This window comes from Meriones unguiculatus, chromosome 6 (genome assembly GCF_030254825.1).
Source record: "Meriones unguiculatus strain TT.TT164.6M chromosome 6, Bangor_MerUng_6.1, whole genome shotgun sequence".
In the NCBI taxonomy this organism is placed as follows: Eukaryota; Metazoa; Chordata; class Mammalia; order Rodentia; family Muridae; genus Meriones; species Meriones unguiculatus.
Window position 1 is genome coordinate 119,187,348 of NC_083354.1, and position 24,215 is coordinate 119,211,562.

Genomic DNA, 24,215 nt, shown 5'->3' on the forward strand with positions numbered 1-24,215 from the left:
GTGTACATTTGTGTTTGCATGGAGACCACAGGAATTCTGGGATTACAGAGCTTCAGGTGGCTTTTGTGTAGGTTCTGTGAATTTGAACTCAGGTCTTCATGCCTTTTTACCTCCTGAGCTGTCTCCCATTCTCAAACAACAGACACTTACTTATTTCATCCTCGTTCAGAGGGTAGAAGTCTAAGGTTAGAGTATTAAAGTGGCTGATTTCTGGCAGAAGACCTTTTTTACTTTTCAAATAGCAGTAAGTGTCTATATAAAATATTTGGAGATATTTCATACTGACCAGTTACCCTTTTTCTTGTTTTATTTTATTTTATTTCCTTTTTATTAATTTATTCATTTCACATTCTGATCATAGCACCTTCCCTTATCTCCACCTGGTCCCACTTCCCCCTCTTCTCCCCATTCCTGTTCCCTAGTCCTCAGAAAGGGGGAGCCCTCCTCCTTTACCAACTGACCCCAGATTATCAAGTCTCTTCAGGACTGCCTGCATCCTCTTCCTCTGTGGCCTGGGAAGGCTGCCTCGCCAGGGGAAAGTGATTGAAGAGCAGTCCATAGAGTACACATCAGAGGTAGCCCCTGGTTCCCTTACTAAGTAACCTACATGGAAACTGAGCTGCCTATTGGCTACATTTGAGCAGGAAACCTGGGTCCTCTCCATGCATGGTCCTTGGTTGGTGCATCAATCTCCACAGGGCCCCCGAGGCCCAGATTTGTTGGCTCTGTTGGTCTCTTTGTGGATCTCCTGTCCTTAACGGGTCCTTCTATTCCCTGACTCTTTCATAAGACACCCTGTGCTCTGCCCAAAGTTTGGCTGTGAGCCTCAGCATCTGCTTCGATCTCCTACTGGGTGGAGTTTCTCGGAGGACATACTAGGAAGAGTCCTGTCCCATTCCCTCTTTTCAACCACATCCAGTGTCTGTTCAATTTGCCCTTCTGAATGAGAATTAAGCCTCCTCCCCAGGGTCCTCCTTGTTACTTAGCTTCTTTAGGTTTGTGAATTGTAGTGTGGTTATCCTGTATTGTATGGCTTATATGTATGTCTTTCTGGGTCTGGGTTCCCTCACTTGGGATAATCTTTTCCAAACCCTTCCATTTTCCTGCAGATTTCATGATGTCCTTGTTTTTAATAGCTCAGTAGTATTTCATTGTGTAGATGTACCACAGTTCCTTTATCCCTTCTTAGGTAGAGTGACATCTGGGTTGTCTCCAGTTTCTGGGTATTACAAATAAAGCTGTGATGGACATAGTTGAGCAAATGTTTTTGTTGTATGGTATATGCCTAGGAGTGGCATTGCTGGGTCTAGAGGTAGAGCTGTTCCCAGTTTTCCGAGAAAGCACAAGATTGATTTCCACAGAGGTTGTATAAGTTTGCACTCCCACCAGCAATGGAGGAGGGTTCCCCTTTCTCCACATCCTCTTCAGCATGTGCTCTCACTTGCGTTTTTGATTTAGCCATTCTGATAATTGTTAGATGGAATCTCAGAGTCATTTTGATTTGCATTTCCCTGATGACTAAGGATGTTGAACATTTCTTTATGTGCTTCTTGGTCATTCAAAATTCCTCTGTTGAGAATTCTCTATTTAGCTCTGTACCCCATTTTTTATGGATCATTTTGTTTGTTGGCTTTTAATATCTTGAGTTCTTTATATATTCTGGATATTAGCTCTCTGTCGGTTGGTGAAGTTCTTTTTCCAATCCATAGGCTGTCATTTTGTTTGAAAGTGTCCTTTGCTTTACAGAAGCTTTTCAATTTCATGAGGTTCCATTTATTAATTGTTGATCTTAGAGCCTAAGCTGTTGGTGTTCTGTTCATGAAGTTGTCTCCTGTGCCAATTAGTTCAAGGTTCTTTCCTCCTTTTTGTTCTAGTATATTTAGTGTATCTGGTTTTATGCTGAAGTCTTTGGTCCACTTGGACTTCAGTTTTGTGCAGGGGGATAAATATGGATCTATTTGCATTTTTATACATGTAGTCATCCACTTAGACTGACACCAGTTGAAGATGATATCTTTTTTTTCCCCATTGTATGGTTTTGGCTCCGTTTTAAAAAATCAAGTTCCTATAGGTGTTTGGTTTTATTTTTGGATCTTCAATTCAATTTCATTGATCCACCAGTCTGTTTATATGTCAGTACCAGACAGTTTTTTATTAATGTTTCTATATAGTACAGCTTGAGATCAGGGCTGGAGATAATCCCTGAAAATCTTTCATCATATAGGATTGTTGTAGCTATTCTGGGTTTTTTGTTTTTCCACATGAACTTGACAATTGTTCTTTCAAGCTCTGTAAATAATTGTGTTTTTTTTTTTCAATGCAGTTTATTCAGAAACCTTGAACAATCATCTGACCCTGGGGAAAGCCAGCCCACAGCTTAAATAGCCTCTGGGTAGCCAACCCCAGTGTGCGACGTGGGCAATGCAGATAGGTCCACATACATGGAAGCAAGCCAGATCCTCGGCCTTAGCCAAATGTGGAGTTGTTCGTGACAGAGAGCACTCACCATCGGGAAGGTGGAAGGCGGAAACCAGCTCCATCTTTAAGGCACAGCATTCCGCAGCTCTCTACAGTTCCCCCTTTTTGTTTTAGACGCATCAGGCAAGAGTAGAGGTCTGATCTCTGATATTAGAAATAAATTGGGACTTTGTACCAATGTTCATTTAGGTTTCATCCACCCAAAGAGCATCAGACCCGTCCGATACCTTTTTCTCAGAGGCGGGACCTGGGGCATCAACCCGCATGCAATCAGACATGCTCTTCTCTGGGTCAAAAGTGGCTGACCCTGAGTCCAGTGTTTAGCCTCGCATCCTGAGCATAACATTTTAGCTTTTTATGGTAGCCAACCATGCTTGGGGAGACTGTCCTGCTTCAATGGCTGTAAAGGCCTGAATGGTCATGGCTGCATTACGCTGTTGTGAGACTCTAATCTTGCATATATACCACAGGCAAACCAAGGAGACCAACACCAGAAGGCCTGCTAACGCTCCCATGCCTGCTCATTCCTTCAGATGATTCATGGCTGCAGCAATCCACGATGGTAATCCTGTGGCTAGTCCTGCGTCCACTCTGGTAGAATTTACCGTGACAATGGCCACTCTCAGCTGCTCCATCGTAGTATCGAATTCTCCAGTCCAATTACTTAAAATATAGCTAGACAATTGTTTAGACAAATTTGCAGCACAAGAAAAATTCTCATGTTGTATGCTAGTGACTCAAAGTCCAGCATATTTTCATTGACAGCCAAGTTGAGCAATTTGCCATAGGGTATCAATTTGCTCCTGCACAAGGTCAATCCTCTGATTGGACACCATCAAGCCTCCTTTTAGTTGAGCATTAATTCCTTTTTGTACATCTCAGGCATGAGCTACATTGGCTAAAAGATTATTCAGGGTCTGAGCAGTCTGCACAGTATGACTCATAGCTAATGCCGCGGTGGTAGCTCCAACAGCCACCAATGAGATGGCAGTAACAATGGCGGCTGTAGTTCCAAGATCCCTTTTCTGTCTGAAGAGAGTCATAGCGTGAGGGGCATCAACGGGCACAGGCACCCAGAGAGGCATGCGAGTAACCAGGGCATACCTAAATTCACTAGCATTCCAGCATTGGGCAAAAAAGCAAGTATCATTGCCACAATTACTTGGCTCTATCTGGCTAATAATGAATAAAAATGGGGGATATAGACAAACAGGTGTGGGCTTATAGGAAATATTATGAGAAGCCTTAACCCCCTCGTTGGAACATCCTGCATCAGTTCTAGAACTAGCAGTGGTGGTGTCCGAGGTCTGAGTAGGTTCAGGAGACCATTGCCCCCAGGTGTGAGACGTGCTCCATGTAAATTGACTAACTCCATGTTTTCCTCCACTTTTGAAAGTCATTTAAGGTTCTTAAATTATTTTTCCCTTTTTTTAAAATTTTTCATCAATTACACTTTATTCATTCTGCATCCCCCCAAAAGCCCCTACCTCCTCCCCTCTCAATCCCACCCTCCCTCCTCCCTCTGCATGCATGCCACTCCCCAAGTCCACTGATAGGGGAGGTTCTCCTCTCCTTTCTGATCTTAGTCCATCAGTTCACATCAAAAGTGGCTGCATTGTCCTCTACTATGGCCTGGTAAGGCTGCTCCCCTCAAGGGGGAGGTGATCAAAGAGCAGGCCAATCAGATTATGTCAGAGGTAGTCCCTCTTCACATTACTATGTAATCCAATTGGACTCTGAACTGCCCTGGGCTACATCTGTGCAGGGGTTCTGGGTTATCTCTATGAATAGTCCTTGGTTGGAGTATGAGTCTCTGGGAAGTTCCCTGTGTTCAAATTTTCTTGTTCTGTTGCTCTCCTTGTGGAGACCCTGTCCTCTCCAGCTCTTACTATTTCCCAGTTCTTACCTAAAATTCCATTCACTTTGCCCAACAGTTGCCCATCAGGCTCAGCATCTGCTTTGATAGTCTGTAGGGCAGAGGCTTTCAGAGGCCCTCTGTGGTAGGTTCCTAGGTTGTTTCCTGTTTTCTTCTTCTTCTGATGTCGATCCTCTTTGCCTTTCCGGATGGGGATTGGACATTTTAGTTAGGGTCCTCTCTCTCGCTCAGTTTCTTTAGATGCACAGGTTTTAGTGGGTTTGTCCTATGTTGTATGTCTATATGAGTGAGTATATACCATGTGTGTCTTTTTGCTTCTGGGACAACTCACTCAGGATGATCCTTTCCAGGTCCCACCATTTACCTGCAAATTTCATGATTTCCTTATTTTTCATTGCTGATTAATATTCCATTGTATAGATGTACCACAATTTCTGCATCCATTCTTCAGTTGAGGGGCATCTGGGTTGTTTCCAGCTTCTGGCTATTACAAATAAAGCTGCTACAAACATGGTTGAGCAAATGTTCTTTTTGTGTACTTGAGCCTCTTTTGGATATATGCCCAGTAGTGGTATGGCTGGATCTTGGGGAAGCGCTATTCCTAGTTGTCTGAGAAAGTGCCAGATTGATTTCCAGAGTAGTTGTACAAGTTTACATTCCCACCAGCAGTGGAGAAGGGTTCCCCTTTCTCCACAACCTCTCCAGCATGTGTTGTCACTTGAGGTTTTGATCTTGGCCATTCTCATGGGTGTAAGGTGAAATCTCAGGGTTGTTTTGATTTGCATTTCCCTAATGGCTAGTGAGGTTGAGCATTTCTTTAAGTGCTTCTCAGTCATTCAGTATTCCTCTACAGAGAATTCTCTGTTTAGCTCTGTTCCCCATTTTTTTAAGTGGATTACTTGGTTTGCTGCTTTTCAGCTTCTTTAGTTCTTTATATATACTGGATATGAGTCCTCTGTCAGATAAAGGGTTGGTGAAGATTCTTTCCCAATCTGTAGGTGGTCGCTTTGTTTTGATGATGGTGTCCTTTGCTTTGCAGAAGCTTTTCAGTTTCATGAGGTCCCATTTATTGATTGTTGTTTTTTCTTTTTAATGGTAATTGCATTAAATGTATAGATTGCTTTTGGTAAGATGGCCATTTTTACTATGTTAATCCTACCTATCCATGAGCATTGGAGATCTTTCTATCTTCTGATATCTTGTTCAATTTCTTTCTTCAGAGACCTGAAGTGTTTTTTTATTTTATACAAGTCTTTCACTTGCTTGGTTATACCAAAGTACTTAATGTTTTTGTGTCTTTCATGTTTCCCTTATTTCTTTCTCAGCCCATTTGTCTTTTGTATACAGAACGGCTACAGATTTTTTTTTAGTTAATTTTGTATCCAGCCACTTTGCTGAAGGTGTTTATCAGGTGTAAGAGCTCTCCAGTACAATCCTGAGTGTCATTTATGGATACTAGCATATCGTCTATCAACAGCAGTGCTTTGACCTCTTCCCTTCCAATCTGTAGCCCATTGATCTCCTTTACTTGTCTTATTTCTCTAGTTAGTACTTTAAGTTATACAGAGCTACACAACACACACACACACACACACACACACACACACACACACACATAGAGTGAGAGACAGAGTAGGCAGCCTTGTCTTATCCCTGATTTCAGTGGGATTGATTCAGGTTTCTCTTTGCTTAGTTTGATGTTGGATATAGGCTTGCTGTATATTGCTTTTACTATGTTTAGGTATGTGCCTTTGTTCCCTGATCATTCCATGACTTTAAACATGAAAAGGTGTTGAATTTTTTCTTGTGTGTGTGATTTATTTTTATTTGTTTGTTTATATGGTGGGCAACATTGATGTATTTCTGTATATTGAAACACCCCTGCATGCCTGGGATGAACCCTACTTGGCCATGGTGAATGATATTTTTTTATGTGTTCTTGGATTTGGCTTGTACTTTATTGAGTTTTTTTTTTTTTTTTGTTTTTTTTTGCATCAATGTTCATAAAAGAAATTTGTCTGAATTTCTCTTTTGTTGTTGGGTCTTTGTGTGGTTTAGGTATCAAGATGACTGTGGCCTCACAGAATGAGTTTTATCATGTTATTTCCATTTGGTATTAGCTCTTTTTTGAAGGTCTGGTAGAATTCTGAGCTGAAGCCATCTGGCTCTGGGCTTTTCTTTTGATGGGAGACTTTTGATGACTGCTTCCATTTCCTTAGGGGACATAGGAATATTTAATTTGTTTTTCTGATCATGATTCAACTTGGTTAAGTAGACGGTATCAAGAAAACTGTGCATATAATTTAGATTTTCAAATTTTGTAGCATATAAGCTTTTGAAGTAAAACCTAATGTTCCTTCAGATTTCCCCAGTGCCTGTTATGTCCCCATTTTCATTTCTGATTTTGTTGATTTGGATAGTGTCTCTCTGCTTTTTAGTTAGTTTTGCTAAGGGTTTGCCTATCTTTTTTATTTTCTTGAAGAGTCAGCTCTTGGTTTTGTTGATTCTTTTAATTGTTCTCTTGTTTCTAATGTATTGATTTTAGCTCTGAGTTTGATTATTGCTAGGTGTCTACTCCTCTTGGGTATGTCTGCTTCTTTTTCCTTGGGCTTTCAGGTGAGCCAGTAAGTTGCTTGTATGAGATATCTCTAATCTCTTTATGAAGACACTTAGTGTTATGAACTTTCCTCATAGCACTGCTGTATATAAGTCCCATAAGTTTGGGTATATAGTGCCTTCATTTTCATTTCATTTCCATTTCATTTTAGGAAGTCCTTAATGTCTTTCTTTATTTCTTCCCTGACTCGGTTCTCTTTGAGTAGAGAGTTGTTCAGTTTCCGTGTGTGTGAGCTTTTTCTTATTTCTGTTGTTGAGGTCCAGCTTTATACCATGGTGGTTTAATAGGATTCAAGGTTTTATTTCAATTCTCTTGTATCTATTGAGGCTTACTTTGTGACCTACTATATATTTTGGAGAAGGTTCCATGAGGTGCTGAGAAGATATAATCTTTTGTGTTTGGGTGAAAAGTTCTTTAGATGTCTGTTAGGTCCATTTGATTCATGACATCAGTTAGTGTCATTATTTCTCAGTTTAGTTTCTGTTTTGTTGTCCTGTCCTTTGGTGAGAGTGGGGTGTTGAAGTCTCCCAATATTAACATGTGGGGATTGACCAATGTGTGCTTTAAGCTTTAGTAATGTTTCTTTTACAAATGTGGGTATTTGGGGCATAGATGTTCAGAATTGTGACATCACCTTGGTGTAATTTTCCTTTGATGAGTATGGAGTGTTCTTTCTCATCTTTTTGAAAAATTTTTGTTGAAAGTCTATTTTATTAGATATTAGAATGTTTATTCCAGCTTGCTTCTTGGGTTTGCTTGCTTGGAAAACCTTCTTCTAGCCCTTTACTTTCAGGTAATGTCTATCTTTGTGGCTGAGGTGTGCTTCTTTTTTAAAATATTTTTATTACAATTTTATTGATTTTTTTAATTTTTATTAATTATACTTTATTCACTCTGTATCCCCCCATAAACCCCTCCCTCCTCCCCTCCCCACTTCACCCTCCCTCCCCCTTCTTCACACATTCCCCTCCCTAAGTCCACTGATATGGGAGGTCTTCCTCTTCTTCCTTCTGATCCTAGTCTATCAGATGTCATCAGGAGTGGCTGAATTGTCATCCTCTGTGGACTGGTAAGGCTGCTCCCCTCTCAGGGGGAGGTGATCAAAGAGCAAGTGAATCAGTTCATGTCAGAGAACAGTTCATGTCATGTCCCTGTTCCCATTACTATGGAACCCACTTGGACACTGAACTGCCATGGACTACATCTGTGCAGGGGTTCTAGGTTATCTCCATGCATGGTCCTTGGTTGGAGTATGAGTCTCAGGAAAGACCCCTGTGCTCAGATTTTTCTGGTTCTGTTGCTCTTCTTGTGGAGCTTCTTGTATGCATCAGAATGTTTGGTCCTGTTTACGCATTCATTCTGTTAGTCTGTGTCTTTTTATTTAGAGAGTTGAGTCCATTGATGTTGAGAAAGATTAATGACTAGTGACTATTAATTCCTTTCTTTTTGGTGTTGGTTGTGGTAGTGTGTTTGTGTGCATGTCTACTTTTGGTTTTACTCTAGTGAAGTTATTTATATCCTGTGTAGTTAACATCTTCACGTGGGAGTTTTATTTCTAGCATCTTCTGTAGGGCTCAGATGGTGCATAGATATTGTTTAGATTTATTTCTGTCATGGAATATCTTGTTTTCTCCATATTTGGTGATTGAATGTGTGGATGGGTATAGTAGTCTGGACTGGCATTTGTGAGTTTGCAAGATGTCATCTGCCCAGGCCGTTCTGGCTTTTATGGTCTCTGCTGAAGAGTCAGGTATGAATCTGATAGATTTACCATTATGCATTACTTGGCCTTTCCCCCTGGCAGTGTTTATTATTTTTTCTTTGTTCTGTACATTTAGTGTTTTGATTATTATGTGGCGAGAGTATTTTCTTCTCTGGTCTAATCTATTTGGTGTTCTGTAGGCTTTGTGTATGCTTATGGGCATCTCTTAAAATTGGGGCAATTTTCTTCTATGATTTTGTTGAAAATATTTTAGGGGCCTTGGAGCCAGGACAGACAAACAGACAGACAGACAGACAGTCAGACACACACACACACACACACACACACACACACACACACACACACACGGAGAGATTTTGGACACAATAAAAGTCATTCACACTTGCACCTTTCATCCTTCTCATTTACAGAATTTTCAAAATACCTTCATGGATTTGGGAACTTCTGGTTTCTATACATTATCTGCACCAGAATGTCCCCCACCATTCCTTTCCTGGCACCATCTGTTGCTTTAAGTTTAGTAGCCATGTTTTTTTCTTCCTTTAACAATGGCTATGATAACTGTTCTTGGTAGAAGTACTAAAGTATCAAAGGATACAAGCGACATTTATCTGCAAGCTGCGTTTTTTCATCTGCAACATTAGTTCTTTTGATTCCAAGAGAAGAGATAGAGCATATCTTAGTGATGGATGAGCTCAGTATAGGGTAACTGGATGAATATGGCATAGGGTAAGTATCTCCTTTGTCGTACATATAGTGAAAGGAAAGGTAAGTGAAGTATCTGTGTGCATCTGTTCTGCTCTGGATCCAGATGTGAGAAATAGCAGGTGTTAGATGGCATGGGAATGTATTACTTCACAGGCCCAAGGCTGTATCCTGTAGCCACATGAGAATAAGTGACAGATAGGCTGTAGTTAGGCAGAAGAGCTTCTCTTTTGGATTTTGGCTACTAAAGAGTAGCTAGGAAAGTGTCTTGAGGTTTCCCTGTGCCCAGAGGAGGGACATGTAGGCTGATGTCAGGGACATCATGTTAGCAAATGGGGTGTGGTGGCCCAATCATCCAGGTGTAATTAGAATAAACTGGTGTTGCTAGGTACCCCATGGTGAATGGAGACATAAGTTAAATATGCCAGCTGTGCCTCATTTAGAGAGCGAGCAGTCTAAGAAGGCAGCCATGGAAGCCTTCAAACTTCCATCTTTATTTCATTCTGCAGATTATATATGGAGAAGGGACAGAGGAAGAGCAATGCAGTCAGTCATCCTAGAACTCAGTCTTGCCTCTTTTTCAGGTGGTCAGCCATATTTCTGAGACCTGCTATACAGTGCTTTCTGTCTTCATCTCTTGGCACCATTCCCTCAGAAGCTTCTTGAAAAGTTGAGTCAATGTCTGTGGATATCAATCAACCTTGGGCGCATGTAGTCAAGCAGGGGGTTAACTCAGAACAAAGAGCCATTAATAGTGCATGAGTGCTAAGCTATTAATAACAGATATGTGAATATTCTGAAGTATGGGAGCGCAAGTGTGTCTTCTATGATACAGAATATGGACGCTCCCATGCCTATCACTTCCAACCTCTATCACAGGAATGAACAACACAAAGCCATGCCAGCACTTGGGAAGAATGTGAAGGCTGACAGAAGTGAGTCTGGATCTGTAGTACCCTGGTACAGGGCTCAGGAGCAGAGGTAGCCATGGCCTGGGCAGAGAAGCCTCTATAGCTATAGAGGTCAGCAGGGGCCCAGATAGTAAGTAATGTTATGGCCACTGGCCATAAATAGTGGAATAGTGTCTCCTAAGATCTCAAGTCCCTGCCATCCAGGTGACATCATGTTAAAAGGAGTGGGAGGGTTGTGATGTGAAAAGACCATTCAGGGGAGAGGGCAAATACAGAAGTGGGACACTTTAGCGACTGCTGACATTCCCAGAGGCAAGATTTGAAGGCCCCTGACCTGCTTCCAGCCAGTGAGGAAGATGGGGTGGGAGGCCAAAGTGAGAATGATTCCTTATAGGAAATAAGTGAGGCAGATGTTCTTTGGCCCCACTGAGTGCAATCTCAGTGTGTGACGGGAGACCCCTGCTCCGCATTCTCACCCAGGAAGTCTTGGGCAGTCCTTTCTCAGTCACATCCCTATGGCAGCTAGCCCAAGCTTCACTGTGGAAGGAGAGAAGATTTGTGTTTCTCCTGGGGCTGACAGTGCACTGAAAGAACAGTGTTAGTGGAAGAGCGACCAAAAGTAACAAAAAGCCACAGCCAGGTGGTGTCATAACCTGTTTTCTGATAAGGAGTTTCACGTGAAGCAAGAGAGAAAGGCAGCGTGTGTGTGTGCTCTTTTCATTTTTGTCATATAGGTTACAAGAGAAAGCCACATTCATGTAGTCTCAGGGTGGACATGGCAAAAAGGGTGACATGTCCTTTGCCAGCATACCAGGAAACTGATCTGGTCATAGATCAGGAAAAAGGGTGACTGATATGGGGTTTTGCATGAAGAATTTAACTACAAAACCTTTCAGTACTTAGATAAATTTGTTTTTAAAGACCAAACACATCAGAGAAGATAACCAATGGACCAGAACAAATCTTCACTCTCCGTCACTACTGAAGCAGGAAAGGCATTTACCTTCTTCAGAAGAGAAAAGAAACAATGTGAGAGAGATGCTGAGCAGGGCAGGAGTGGAAAGGAGACAGTTGGTAAACTGCTGCATTGGAGTAAACTTCTCGACTGAACCTACTGTATCATAAAGAAAAGAGGAGCTGTCCTTTCCCATCAGACTTCACAGACTCCATCTCTGTGACGGGCTCTCACCCTTCCACGGAGCATCTTTTCCCACAGCCACACAGCTTATCAGGAAATACCAGTTCCTGGCTAAGCGCTCCTTCTGTACCAGTTCCCTTGGAGTCTTGAAGCAAGGGGAGGCTGGACTGGCCTCAGACCATAGCTGGGGTTGAATGGAAAAAAGGAACTTCTTCCATGTCACCACACTAAGTGTGTTAGTCTAGGGGTCTTGATTGGATGGCTGCTCAGACCACAACTGCTGATCCAGCTTCTAGAGCCAAGTCTTTCAGCAGGCAGGAGGAAACGACGAGGCTTTTGCTTTAAGCTGGTAGACTTCCATCTCAGGTCAGAGGGGTGAGGATGCTCCTCATCTTTATTACCGAGTCATGACCCTTCTCCCCATCGTTCTGTCTACCTTCCAGGGACTTCGCCTAACTCTCAATCCTTCAAGATGTGCTCATGCTGTAGTATGTTAGGCAGAGAATGGAGAAGTAGCCTGAGATAGATATTTGTGGTGAAGAAATTCAGTGCTCCCTAATGAGATCAGAACAGAGGCCCAGGTCTTTTGTTGTTAGCAGACATTGGGAATATAAGGTAGAAAGACTCTCAGTCATCTCTCTGGAGGTCCCAGAGGTTATGCCAAAAACCTACAGTGGGAGGGGGCATTCGGACTCAGGAGCTGATGTGTTAAGGAATGGTTTATGAATCAGCTGTCCTACAGACCCTTTTGGAGCTGTGTTGAATTTGCTTTTCCCTTCCAGCTTGTGGTGCCGCCCAGATAGTCAGAATTACTATTCTCCTAGTATTGATGAGACGATGGAAGGTTTTAAAGTGAACTAATTGCCCAGAGATAGGCTCTGGGTGGCAGAGATAGGCTCACATTCAATCCTACCCATTCCACCTGTATGACTTTCCTGCTGTATAATGCTGCGTCTTATGGCTGCATAGCTCAGGCAGACTTAATGGAATTTTCCAACCCAGGTCCTGGAAAAGATGGGGCTACAATGTGGATGCGGCTGGTCAGGTTTAGGCATGGTATTTTTGTTTCTGTCCAGGCAACAGTTACTGTTGGGGTGTTGTAAAGACTTGTTAGCCAGGCAGGAAGGTGGTTGGAATATAACATTTCTAGGGAAAGGGAGAGAGTTTTCTTGAGAGGTCCAGAAGAATGCCAGGCCAAACAATTTTGGTGGTGTCTGGCTGCTCATGGTGGCACTTTCTCTGCAATAGAGGAGGCACATCAACCTCTTCTTTCCTCACATCCTGATGTCGTCCATGCTTTATATGTCACGGAAGTGTGTTAAAGAGCTCAGGTGTAAGGAGAGCTTAAACAATTTGGCATGAGAAGTAACATCTGCTTCACAGGGAGGCATCACAGGGATTCCACTCTACAGTGAACCATCTCCAGTGTCATAACACTTCCATGGACTCTGTGGACGGGGACATCTTGATCACAGAGAAGATGCACATTTTGCCTTCTTGACCTACCCTCTCTTCCAAAAAGAAGGGAAATAAAGGAAAAAAAGTTTGACAGATGCCTGGAGAAGGGGCAGGCCTGGGTGATCATTCTCCTTTGAAAAGGCCCAGCTGAGCAGGCCTGGGTCAAGTATGAGAGGGCAGAGGTTGTGCTAAGTCCTGTTATCTCTTCTTTTACCATTGCTCCTTCCTCTTTGAACTGATAAGAGCCTGGGATGAACTTTGAGAAGACATCAAGAGGGTAAGGACTAGTTTTTGGTGGACCCCTTTTGTTCTGCTATCTGATTTTCAGTTGGGAGGACAGTGCATTTGTGAGCTTCCCTGTCTACCTACCTGCTTGTGTGTGTGTGTGGGTAGGATTCTTCCGTACCTCCTCCCAGTATACTTTTGCTGGTTTGGCCTATCACCTGTAGTTTGGAGTCAGTAAAGGGTTGTCCTAGAAGGACAACTTCTTATCCAGCTCATTCCTTCAGGACCCATTTGTACATGTCCTGGATGCTCTCAGCAGTGTGGCCACTGTATAGGGATCGGGCTCACATTGTTTCCTAGAACACAGCCAAAGAAGGTTTTAGGCAGATCTTACCCAAATCATGCCAGATGGAAACTATGTTTCTCCTATCCCTTTCCTTTCACAGCAGACTCATGACAGACATTGTCTAGACGACACCACTTTCGTCTCAGCGTGGACGGTGGCCACATAATCCTCACGTGAGATCTCTTGGTCTCAGTGCTCCTGGCATGTAAAGCTCAACGGGTGTTTGCTGTGTGGGTGTTTTGTCTATGTCAGCGTGTGTAGTGGTACCTTGAGCTTGTGTGGAGTGAAAGCAGGTTTCACTTGCCCTTCCAAGATGTCTCACATCTGCACACATGGCCTAGTGTCTCTTGCAACAAACTCTGCCCTGATGGAGGACCTTTGCTACATTCACAGACTACCTCAGCCTCCTTAGAAAAGAGAGCAGCCGATCAGATCCTCAGCTTCCCCGTGTGTGCAGCGGAGACACACATGCACCCACCCCGTAGAACTGCTTGAGGACAGACCCTACCAGAATGCATTCCAGGCTCAGTGCAGCAGCAGGAATTCAGCACACCAGAAAGGAATTTGCACGCACTCACAGCTGCTGCATGTGTCCCATAGACCCATTTATGCTGTTTGCTGCCGTAGGTTTATTTTTGCCAGTGGAGAAAGGCAAGGCAAAGGCCGGGTGCCTCACAAATTTCCCACACTTCATCTGAGGAGAGAAGGATATGTGAGGGGAAGCAGGCTCCACAGCTCTTCATGTCAGTGGGCATGAATGCTTCAGACAGCATCGGCTCTGAGGGTAACTTCAGCCTCTAGATTGTCAGAATGAGAGAGAGAGAGAGAGAGAGAGAGAGAGAAGAGAAAGCCTGCTAGGGAACTTGGCTTGAGATCATGTCACACAGCTAAGAATGAGACAGTTCTATAGAATCTTACTTATCAGAAAGTGAAATGTTCACAGTGTCCCACATGGGTCCCTATTTCCAGCATTGCAGTGACTCATTCCAGGGGTTCATTCTCTCCTAGGACAGGCTGCCATTCTGTCATGCTTCAGAGACATGCTGATGAAGGAGCCAAACATTTTGTTCCCTGTGCATAGCCTCCTCCAACAGTAGGGAGATTTAATCTTAAAACTGTCAGAAGAATGTATTTGTGCTAAGCATGCTTCTTGGGGATATTTATTAGACAAGATTAATCTTATGATGTTCAAAGGAGTTTAAGCTGAGAAATAGGAGGTGCAGTAACACAAAGGGAGGAACACATCTGCCCCTAGAGAGACTTAACATGGTTGATTGCACAGGTGACCACAGACAATGGTGGCCTCAGTGTTCCCATTGTCCTGGGAAGGTGGCCTTGAGGGTGCACCTGCAGAAAGTGACCCTGAGAAAACTACTGTGTTCCATGCCCTCTTCCTTCTTGTCTCTGGGACCTATGGGGCTTGTGGCAGTGGCCATTTGGATTGTGAATGCAACTGGTTGGCAGATATGACTGCCGTGTTTTCCAGAGGCAATCTTGATTGGGCCATTTAGGGATGATCCTGATGTTCCTCTAAGCCTCATGTCTGCAAAGTGCTTCTATTGCTGCAGTCTCCTTATTTTAGACAGAGGTCACAAGGTTAACATCTGGGGGGTTGTTGACTCTTCATCAGCAGGGGAGCTACTATCCACAGACTAAGAAGGAAATAGCCTTAACGCTCCTTGTGCATAGTAACCGCTTTACTTTCTTCTTTTGTGAAAGCCATTTTATTAGCTTTTTAAAATTGACAACCTTATCTTTACAGGCAATACAATATTATCATGCTTCCATTTCTTTCTATTACTCCCCAGCTCAAAAACTTTCAACTTCCTGTGGTGGATTGAGGTAAGTCTCTTCATAAATAGCTCAGTGGAAGTAAAAGTAAAATGAACATTTTTGTCAAGCACGCAACAAAGTCAGAAGAGATTATCTGTTTTATTTCAAATCCCTGAGCATATAACTTAGCAGCACCAATGTCTTAAAGCTTCACTCTCCATGATGGGGAAGGATTTGCATGAAACACATCCCTACTCTTCTTGCTATCTGGACCACCCTTGACTGGCTATTATCTCCCAGCCTTTCACTTGTCTCTGTTCATCACATTCTATTAGAATAATGTTTTTCTTAAATGAAATCTCTAATTTTTCTCATTCTTGAATTCTCAGATTATAATCTAATCATTCCCAGATTATGTTTCACTACACTTACTCCTAATATTTCCGAAGCATAAACAAAATGATTGTGAAAGGCACAGTTTAATTCTATAATCCTGATGGTTGGTAGAGATTTGTAATACTATTCCTGAGTAAAATAAAATCTCAGGCTCAACTTTTTCTCCAAATGAGGTTTAGCTTTCTACCAGGCTTTTTATTTATAGTTCTTTTTGGATATTCATATATACAGTGTGATGTATATTTATTGTTATAGAAAAAGAAAGAATTATGGCAGGAGAACACAGGAGAGGGAAACATCACATAGCAAGACAGAAAATCACAGAGAATCATGGCTTATCCAACATTGCTCCTTTAAGAAAAGACTCACAACCCAGAGGCTATCTGGAGTCGCATGGAAAGGACATTAATTCCTTCAGAAGGCTGTACCTCCCATGTCCTAGCTTCCTAGTTACCAAGCCCACCTTTTAAAGTTGTGCCAGCTCAACACTGACTCATTGGGACCAACCTTCTAGCACCTAAATCTCAGACTGCCACATTGATAACATCCCCATGCCTTGCTGGACAGATCTACCCACATCCAAGACCTCTGTATCCTATTTCACACCCTCTCACATCAAGGCTTTTCAAGGAACTGTTTTCCTAATCTGAAAAATCTCCCTCCTCTGTCTGGACAATGTTTAAAGTCTGATTGAAATTCCATTCCCTTAGGAAACCCATGTAAATGATGACAGCGCTTGCATGTTTGGTATCAATTCACCACAAACTTAACTTTAACATGATCACCTTAGAAATGATGTTTATCTTGTTTACAATGTTTTCCTTTCTAAAATGCATAATGCATGCATGTGCCTTATACTTGGATTACATAGGCTAGCCTGTAGCAGGAACTGTTTGTTCGTTTTTTTGTTTGTTTGTTTTTTTAGTTTTCTTATAAGTTACTATCTGATTTGCCTTAGTTACCATCTCTTGCTGTGAAGAAACACCATGACCAAGGCAACCTATAAAAAGAAGCATATAATTGGGACTGGCTTACAGTTTCAGAGGCTCAGATGAGCATTATGGTGGGGAGCATGGGGACAGGCAAGCAATTATGCTGCTGGAGCAGTAGCTGAGAGCTCACATCTGATCAGAGAGAGAGAAACAGAGACAGAGACAGAGAGAAAGAGAGGCAGAGACACACACAGAGAGACAGAGAACCCTGAGTGACATACAACCTCAACAAGGTCACACTTCCTGCTCTTTCCAACTAATTCCTCTAACTGGGGACCAATGATTCAAGTATATGAGCCTATGGGAGCCATTTCAACCACAGAATTGCTGCCATTAGTACATGCATAACACAGTAGACTTATGTTCTCCTTTCCACTGACAGCCTGAATTAGGAAAGAAATGATCTCTGGCACATCAAGACCCAGAACGAAACTGGTGTCCTTTTTGCACTAAGTACAAGCTGATAGAAAAGGAGTGGATGTCGATAGGAAGAATTGTCCTCTCTCTTCCTGTCATTTCATCGTGGTCCATTGCAGTGGACAGCAATCATAAATAGAGACAGTAAGGATAAGTTTTCCTGTGTAGAGAAGAGTAGCTGCCACTCTTCTGTTGCCCTATGTTCAATGTTCCCAAAGAAGTGGGAGCTGTTGGTTCCATTGAGGAGCAAGCTGGAACTAGTTGGCTCCCAGCTTTCTTGTCCTGTTTTATATATATATATATATATATATATATATATATATATATATATATATGAACAGTTTATTCTCGGGTCAGATACTCCTTCTTCCCAACAGAAAAGTCTGCTCTAATGAGAGGATTGTGTCTTTAAAAGCCCAGTTATCCCCTTGATCTCCTTTAATTGTCTTATTGCTCTAGCAAGGACTTCCAGCACTATGTTGAAGAGGTATGGAGAGAGTGAGCAGTCTTGCCTTGTCTCTGATTTCAGTGGGGCTGATTTAAGTTTCTCTCCATTTAGTTTGATGTTGGCTATAGGCTTGCTGTATATCCCCTTTACTATGTTTAGGTAAGTGCCTTGTATCCCTGATCTCTCCAAGACTTTAAACATGAATGGATGTTGGATTTTGTCAAATGCTTTTTCAGCATCTAAGGAGATGATCATGTGGCTTTTCTCCGTCAGTTTATTTATGTGGTGGATCATGTTGATGGATTTCTGTATATTGAACCACCCCTGCATTCCTGGGATGAAGCCTACTTGGTCATAGTGGATGATATCTTTGATGTGTTCTTGTATTCTGTTTGCAAGTATTTTGTTGAGTATTTTGCATTGATGTTCATAAGGGAGATTGGCCTGAAATTCTCTTTCTTTGTTTCTTTGTTGGGTCTTTCTGAGGTTTAGGTACCAAGGTGACTGTGGCTTCATAGAATGAAAGACAAAACAAAACAAAACAAAAAACAGTTATGTGTGTGTGGCCTAGCAAGGGCATGTCTGCCAGCTGAAGATAGTTTAATTCTGGGGATTCTAGAAAGGGTATAAAAAGACCAGAGCCCCAAGTGAGGAGGAGGAGAAACAGCTGGTTCCTGCTGGTTCCTGCTCCCCCTGCTGCTGTTGTTGGTTTGTCAAATGGTTGAGAGAAAAGAGACAAGAAGAAATTGGAGATATCCTGATGAGATGAAGATTGGAATTGCCTCAAGGAACTCAATGCCCTTAATCAGCAGTAAGTAGTCTAAAAAGATCTCAATGCCCCCTCTCTCCTCTAACCTTCTGTCTCTCCTACCTAGTGTTGGGGGGTTGGAAGGAATTAGGGTGGAATAAGGGTTGGAATGGAGGTAGAGATATAAGAACCCAAATGAAATAGAAAAAAAAAATCACAGGTACAGTCTTCTGTATTCCAGTTCTTTCCAAGAGCCTGTCAGAAGGCACGTCCATCTCTGCATTAGAAGCTTTTCTGTGTTTGCAGGTACATACTGAATTTTGATAGTTCTGTTTCAGTCACCACAAGTTTGATACGCTTATCCCCATACGTCTGCCTCTGAGTTTTCTTCAATTGTTTTTGAAGTCTGAGAGGAGAAGGGACCATGATTAACTGTCAATCTGGTGATGTCACCCTAGGGAAAGGAGTAATCACTAAGACAATGTGAAAGTAGTACTAACCTTTCTCTAGCTCTGCTGGTGCCTCTCAAATTCAGCCCTCCACTCTCATGTCACCTCAAGGAGACTTTGGGTTTCAGAAAGAAGAAGGAAAACACAATTTATGAGCATGCTTCTTCGCTCTGGGCTGGGTTTGAAGGCACTGTATTGGTAGTGTAGGTGAGGAAGAAGGTCGGTTAAATTTAGTCGAACAAGTCCCCAACGATGCTTAACTTTTCCTGGAGAGTCTATTTCTCTTCACCCAGGCAGGGCAACTACAGATCAGAGAAACAATAGTGCCCAAGTCTAGCTTGGTAAATCAATGACTGTACTGGATTACCTATAAGATCATGAGCAGGCAGCACACTGGGTGACTTAGGCAGCTGTATAAGGAGCATGGATGAAGTGTGGTTGTAGATGCTGAATCAGTGGGACTCCTGGAGCAGTTCTGTGCCGCCCACTCCATGGAAGTCACCTCTTCCCTGGCAATTGTTGCTGCTCACATAATCCAAGAGAGGGGCCTTGTTAATTTTTTTAAATTTGTGAGGTCTCTGGGTCCTCCTGTGTCTTCTCTGCAGAACAGACTGTTTCAACCTTGAGGAAGCATCTATATAACATTACAGTTTATTTCTTCCTTTGGGCTTCCACACTGTCCTTTGGCCTTCATCACCTTGGGGTTGGAGACCAGACATGGCTGTGTCTTAGAGCTCTGAAATACTCAAACTAATAAATCTCTCTAGTTTCCTGCCTCCTCTAACTCCTGGCTAACCCTGAGTTTCTTTGTAGTCCCACAGTGTGGGAATGTCCCCTCCTATGAGGTCCAGTGGCTATCTCTCCTGATCTGATGTTATTCAGATAATAATAAAACCTATATTTTAAATGAGGAATTACTGATTGAGAGAGAGAGAGAGAGAGAGCTGAAAAATGAAATAAGGGCAAAATAACCACCAAGGAACTTTATGCTAAGTTCTACAAGCATTTAGCTTAATCTTTATATAATTTTTACCATTTTCCAAATGAAGATAATGTCTAGGATGGGGAAATTCAGTAACCTTCCCCAGGTGACACTTCCAAGGAATGGGAGAGCAAGTGATGACACACATTTGTGGAAAGCAAAGAGGATGAAGGAAATGACTATGGACTGGCTCCAGAGCAAAGAATTCTGTGGTGAAGAATTTGAAATCACTGTGATGCCATCCTGCAGTCACTGCAGATAATACAGCTGGTCCCTGCACCAGAAAGATCTTTCTGCCTCTGGGTTTTTTATTTTATTTTTTTTAATAACAAATTCTAATGAAATCCAAGGGATTGGTTGGACTCCTGTAGGAAGTCCTTTGCTTATCAACCGAAGACAGAGCTAAGTCTTCAGAAATCCCTGCCGATCTCAGACTCCTGTTCTCACAGCCCAGATACCACGGAGATAACTGAAGTTAGTGAATCATATCAAGTCCAGCTGAATGAGTTTCTCATAGCCTTGTTTCTATTTCTTAAAATTTCTGGGGAATCAACTGTGAAAACTCCAAATTCATTTCACAATTGCATGTCTCCCTACTCAAAGGAAGCCAAGAGCCAGTTTTCAGAGCCATGTCCCACAGCCCCAGCTTTGTTCACACCATGTTAAAAAAAAATAAGAGTTGAAGCTCCACATTCAGTTGCTGCCCTCTGCCTTCTTGCCAGCTTCAGTTTTCTGAGTTCCTCGAGTCTCAATTTCTGCCGGATTCTCTGTAAGTTAAAGCAAACAGTCCAGTCGATACACGTGCATAGTGTAGACAGCCAAGGGCTTCCAAGCCCATATGGACAGATGATTACAAAAGAGATGGTAACTTAGTCAGGACCCCTCAACTCAAAGGTCATAATCACCTAGTAGATTACAGAAGTCACTTCAAATAGCAGCCATTTGATAGAACCCTGTGGAGATAGTTGGGTTTGCACACACCCCTGATTTGTTATTTCTCTTTCAGGAAATCCTTCTACAGCTTTTGCTTATCTTGGAGGTTCAGAGCCATATCTTACCTTCTGAACATTAAAAAAGGTTGAAGCATGAGTCTAACTTTAATGACTCTTATGAGATTCTCCTGTTGTGATGAACCACCACTTAGTGGTGCTCCTCTTCAGGAGCACCCCAAGAATTTAGATGCTGGTCCCTGCAGCAAACGTAGGAATGGCTGCTGAACAGTATGTCATGAAAGAGGACCACAGCCTCCTAATGTAGGCCCTGCATCTTTAGTGTTTGGACTTGGCAATTATTAAGTTGAGCAGTAGACCTTTGGTTGATCGGAAGTGGTCATATATTAGCACTTCTGTATAGTTTGAATCCATTCTATGGCATCCTCTCCATTTTTGTGCAATGCAGAAGAGTGGCTCCAGTTTTAGCACTGAAAGAAAACATGCAGGGAAGTCCCTCTGTGTCAGGGAAAACTAGAGTTGAGTGGAAGCCTTGTTCCCTCCTTTGGGAGATGTGCCTGGGATGCTGTGTACTGTCACACACTCTACTCCATTCTAGCAGTGTTAGCTTAAAGGCTAATCATGACAGCTCCTCAGTGGCAAGCACAGTGTATGATCTCATAATCTCCAGCAGTCCTCAGACTTGGAGAAGTCAAGCTTCAGGGGGCACGGGCAATGGAGCTGTCCTGGCCTTGTGAAGCTCAGTACCTGTGGTTTATCAGGCACTTTTCTTGGCTCTGGGGTTGGAGTGATGAAGAAGTGTGCTTGGGTTCATGCCACCAGAAGCAAAGCTACCAAAGAACTCCTGGTTGGGTGCTCCATGCATTTAAGATGATTTAAGACACAGGGATGGATGGAGAGCCTTGAACTTGAATTCTTGTAAGAACTTGAGGACACAGAAGGAACCTGGTGGCTGTGGGGGCCTGGGTACCAGAGGTATGGCTCTCAGACTGGATACTTTGTGAAAGGAGTAGGCAGATCTGGGCGTGAGGAGAGAGACCTAGTGAGAGAGGGAAAGAGAACTGCTTTGGACTGGTGGATCTTCTCCAAGGAACATTTACTGAATTTGGAGGCACCTATGCTTTCTCTCTGGTGTGTCTTTTGTAGTGTCCTTTATTCGGGCTTGGAAATACGTGGGTGGTAAGGAGCTCAGTCCCACACCTTATTTTGTTGGGAAAGGTAGATGGATCATTCCTATGGATTCTGTTGCTACAAACTGTTGCTTTTTATTCCTCAGGAAATTATTGACACTTCCTTTTTTTATTGAAAAAAAAAAAAAAACTCTTCACAGCAATAAAACAACTCTTTCACAGACAACTAACAACATCCTGTGTTGAGTAATTGTATTCCTCAGACCGGGGAGGTGGGTGTTAAGCTCATTCCTATCTGCTGGAATCTGGCTTCTCGGCTCTTATTAGAAACTGCAGTACAGATCAGGAACATACTGGTGGGAGCTTGATTATATTTGATGATTTAGAGATTTCCCTGACCCCGTTTAAAAACAATAAGCTTATCAAACAGGCAAGCTGGAAAATTCATACGACTCTTTAATATAAAAGCTGAATAATTAACAAATTTGCGGTTGTTTCAAATTCTACTCTTGAGGGTCACAGTGGTTTCAGGAGCCCAGAACAGTAATGATTCATGAGACTCTGAGCTCACACACCAGTCAATTATCTCCGACCCTGATTTTATTCCATTATTTGATGTGGAAAAGGTTGTTTTCCTGCCATGATATGGGTCACCAGTAAATAGTAATGCACTTCATAGAGACAAGCCACCTTTTAGAAAAACATTAAAAATAAAACAAAATGAAGTCACTTTAAGTGGTGAAATAAGCTGGGTAGTTTTTGTCAAGCCAACACAAACTGCAGTCACCAGGAAAGAGGGCACCTTAACTGAGGAATTGCCTTCATCAGGTTGGCCTATGGGCATGCTTGTAGAACATTTTCTTAATGATATTATGTGGGAAGGTTTAGCTTACTGTTGGTGATGTCATTCATGGCAGGCAATCCTGCGTTGCATAAGAAAGCAAGCTGCCAATGTAATACCATTTATTTGTCAAGAAAAATGATTGAGCAAATGTTCGTATTGTGTACTTGAGCCTCTTTTGGATATATGCCTAGGAGTGGTATGGCTGGATCTTGAGGAAGCGCTATTCCTAGTTGTCTGAGAAAGCGCCAGATTGATTTCCAGAGTGGTTGTGCAAGTTTACATTCCCACCAGCAGTGGAGAAGGGTTCTCCTTTCTCCACAACCTCTCCAGCATGTGTTGTCACTTGAGGTTTGTTTTTTTTTAATATTTGTTACAGTTTGTTAACTTTGTATCCCTGCTGTATCCCACTCCCTCTTTCCCTGCCAATCCCACTCTCCCACCCTCATCCCCTTTCTGCCCCTTTCCAAGTCCACTGATAAGGGAGAACCTCCTCCCCTTACATCTGATACTGGTTTATCAGGTGTCTTCAGGACTGGCAGCAAAGTCCTCCTCTGTGGCCTAGCAAGGCTTTTCCTCCCTGGATGTGTGTGTGTGGGTGTGGGTGTGTGTCAAAGAGCCCGCCATCGAGTTCATGTCAGAAACAGCATTCTGATGGGTGTAAGGTGAAATCTCATGGTCATTTTGATTTGCATTTCCCTGATGACTAATGACATTTAGGATTTCTTTAAGTGTTTTTCAGCCGTTCAATATTCCTCTATCAAGAATTCTCAGTTTGGCTTATTTCTCATTTTTAATTGGGTTACTTGATTTGTTGCTTTTTAACTTCTTTAGTCCTAGGCATATATCCAGAAGGGGCTCAAGTACGCAATAAGGACATTTGCTCAACCATGTTTGTAGCAGCTTTATTTGTAATAACCATGTTGGTATAATGTTCTTTTGGAATGTAAACACTTTATCCTTGTTCATTCAAGTGCTGATTTCTCTCCACCACTCTCTGGTTTCAATCTGGACATTGCATTGTGACATTTATTCTAAGTATCACCTGTCTCAAATTTGTGTAAACATGCCAAAATAAAGCAACTAGCCACCATGTTGAGCAAGGGAAAGGAAGTAGGAAGAGAGGGAGAAGCCAGAGGACAAGAAGGTGGGAAAGAGAAGAGGAGAGATGGGCAGGGAAAAAGTTGGGAGAGGAGGCTGGAGGAGAGATCTTGGAACGAAGTGGAGAGATGGACTGGACCTAATATACCACTAAAAGAAGTATAATGGGTAAAATCTGAATGTTAGGAAACCATGAGGGCTTGGAGGTTTAGGATGGCGTAACTGTTGCCCAGCATTGTGATCTAGGTTAACTAAATAAACCAGAGTCTCTGTGTGGTGATTTGGTTATATAGGTGTTAAGGATTAACAGCAGCATTAATAAAAGATAAACTAATAGTAAATATTAATCATCATCTACAATATAGCCAGAAGCTGGAAACGACCCAGATGCCCCTCAACTGAGGAATGGATACAGAAATTATGGTACATCTATACAATGGAATAGTACTCAGTAATAAAAAAAAACGAGGAAACTATGAAATTTTCAGGTAAATGGTGGGAACTGGGAAAG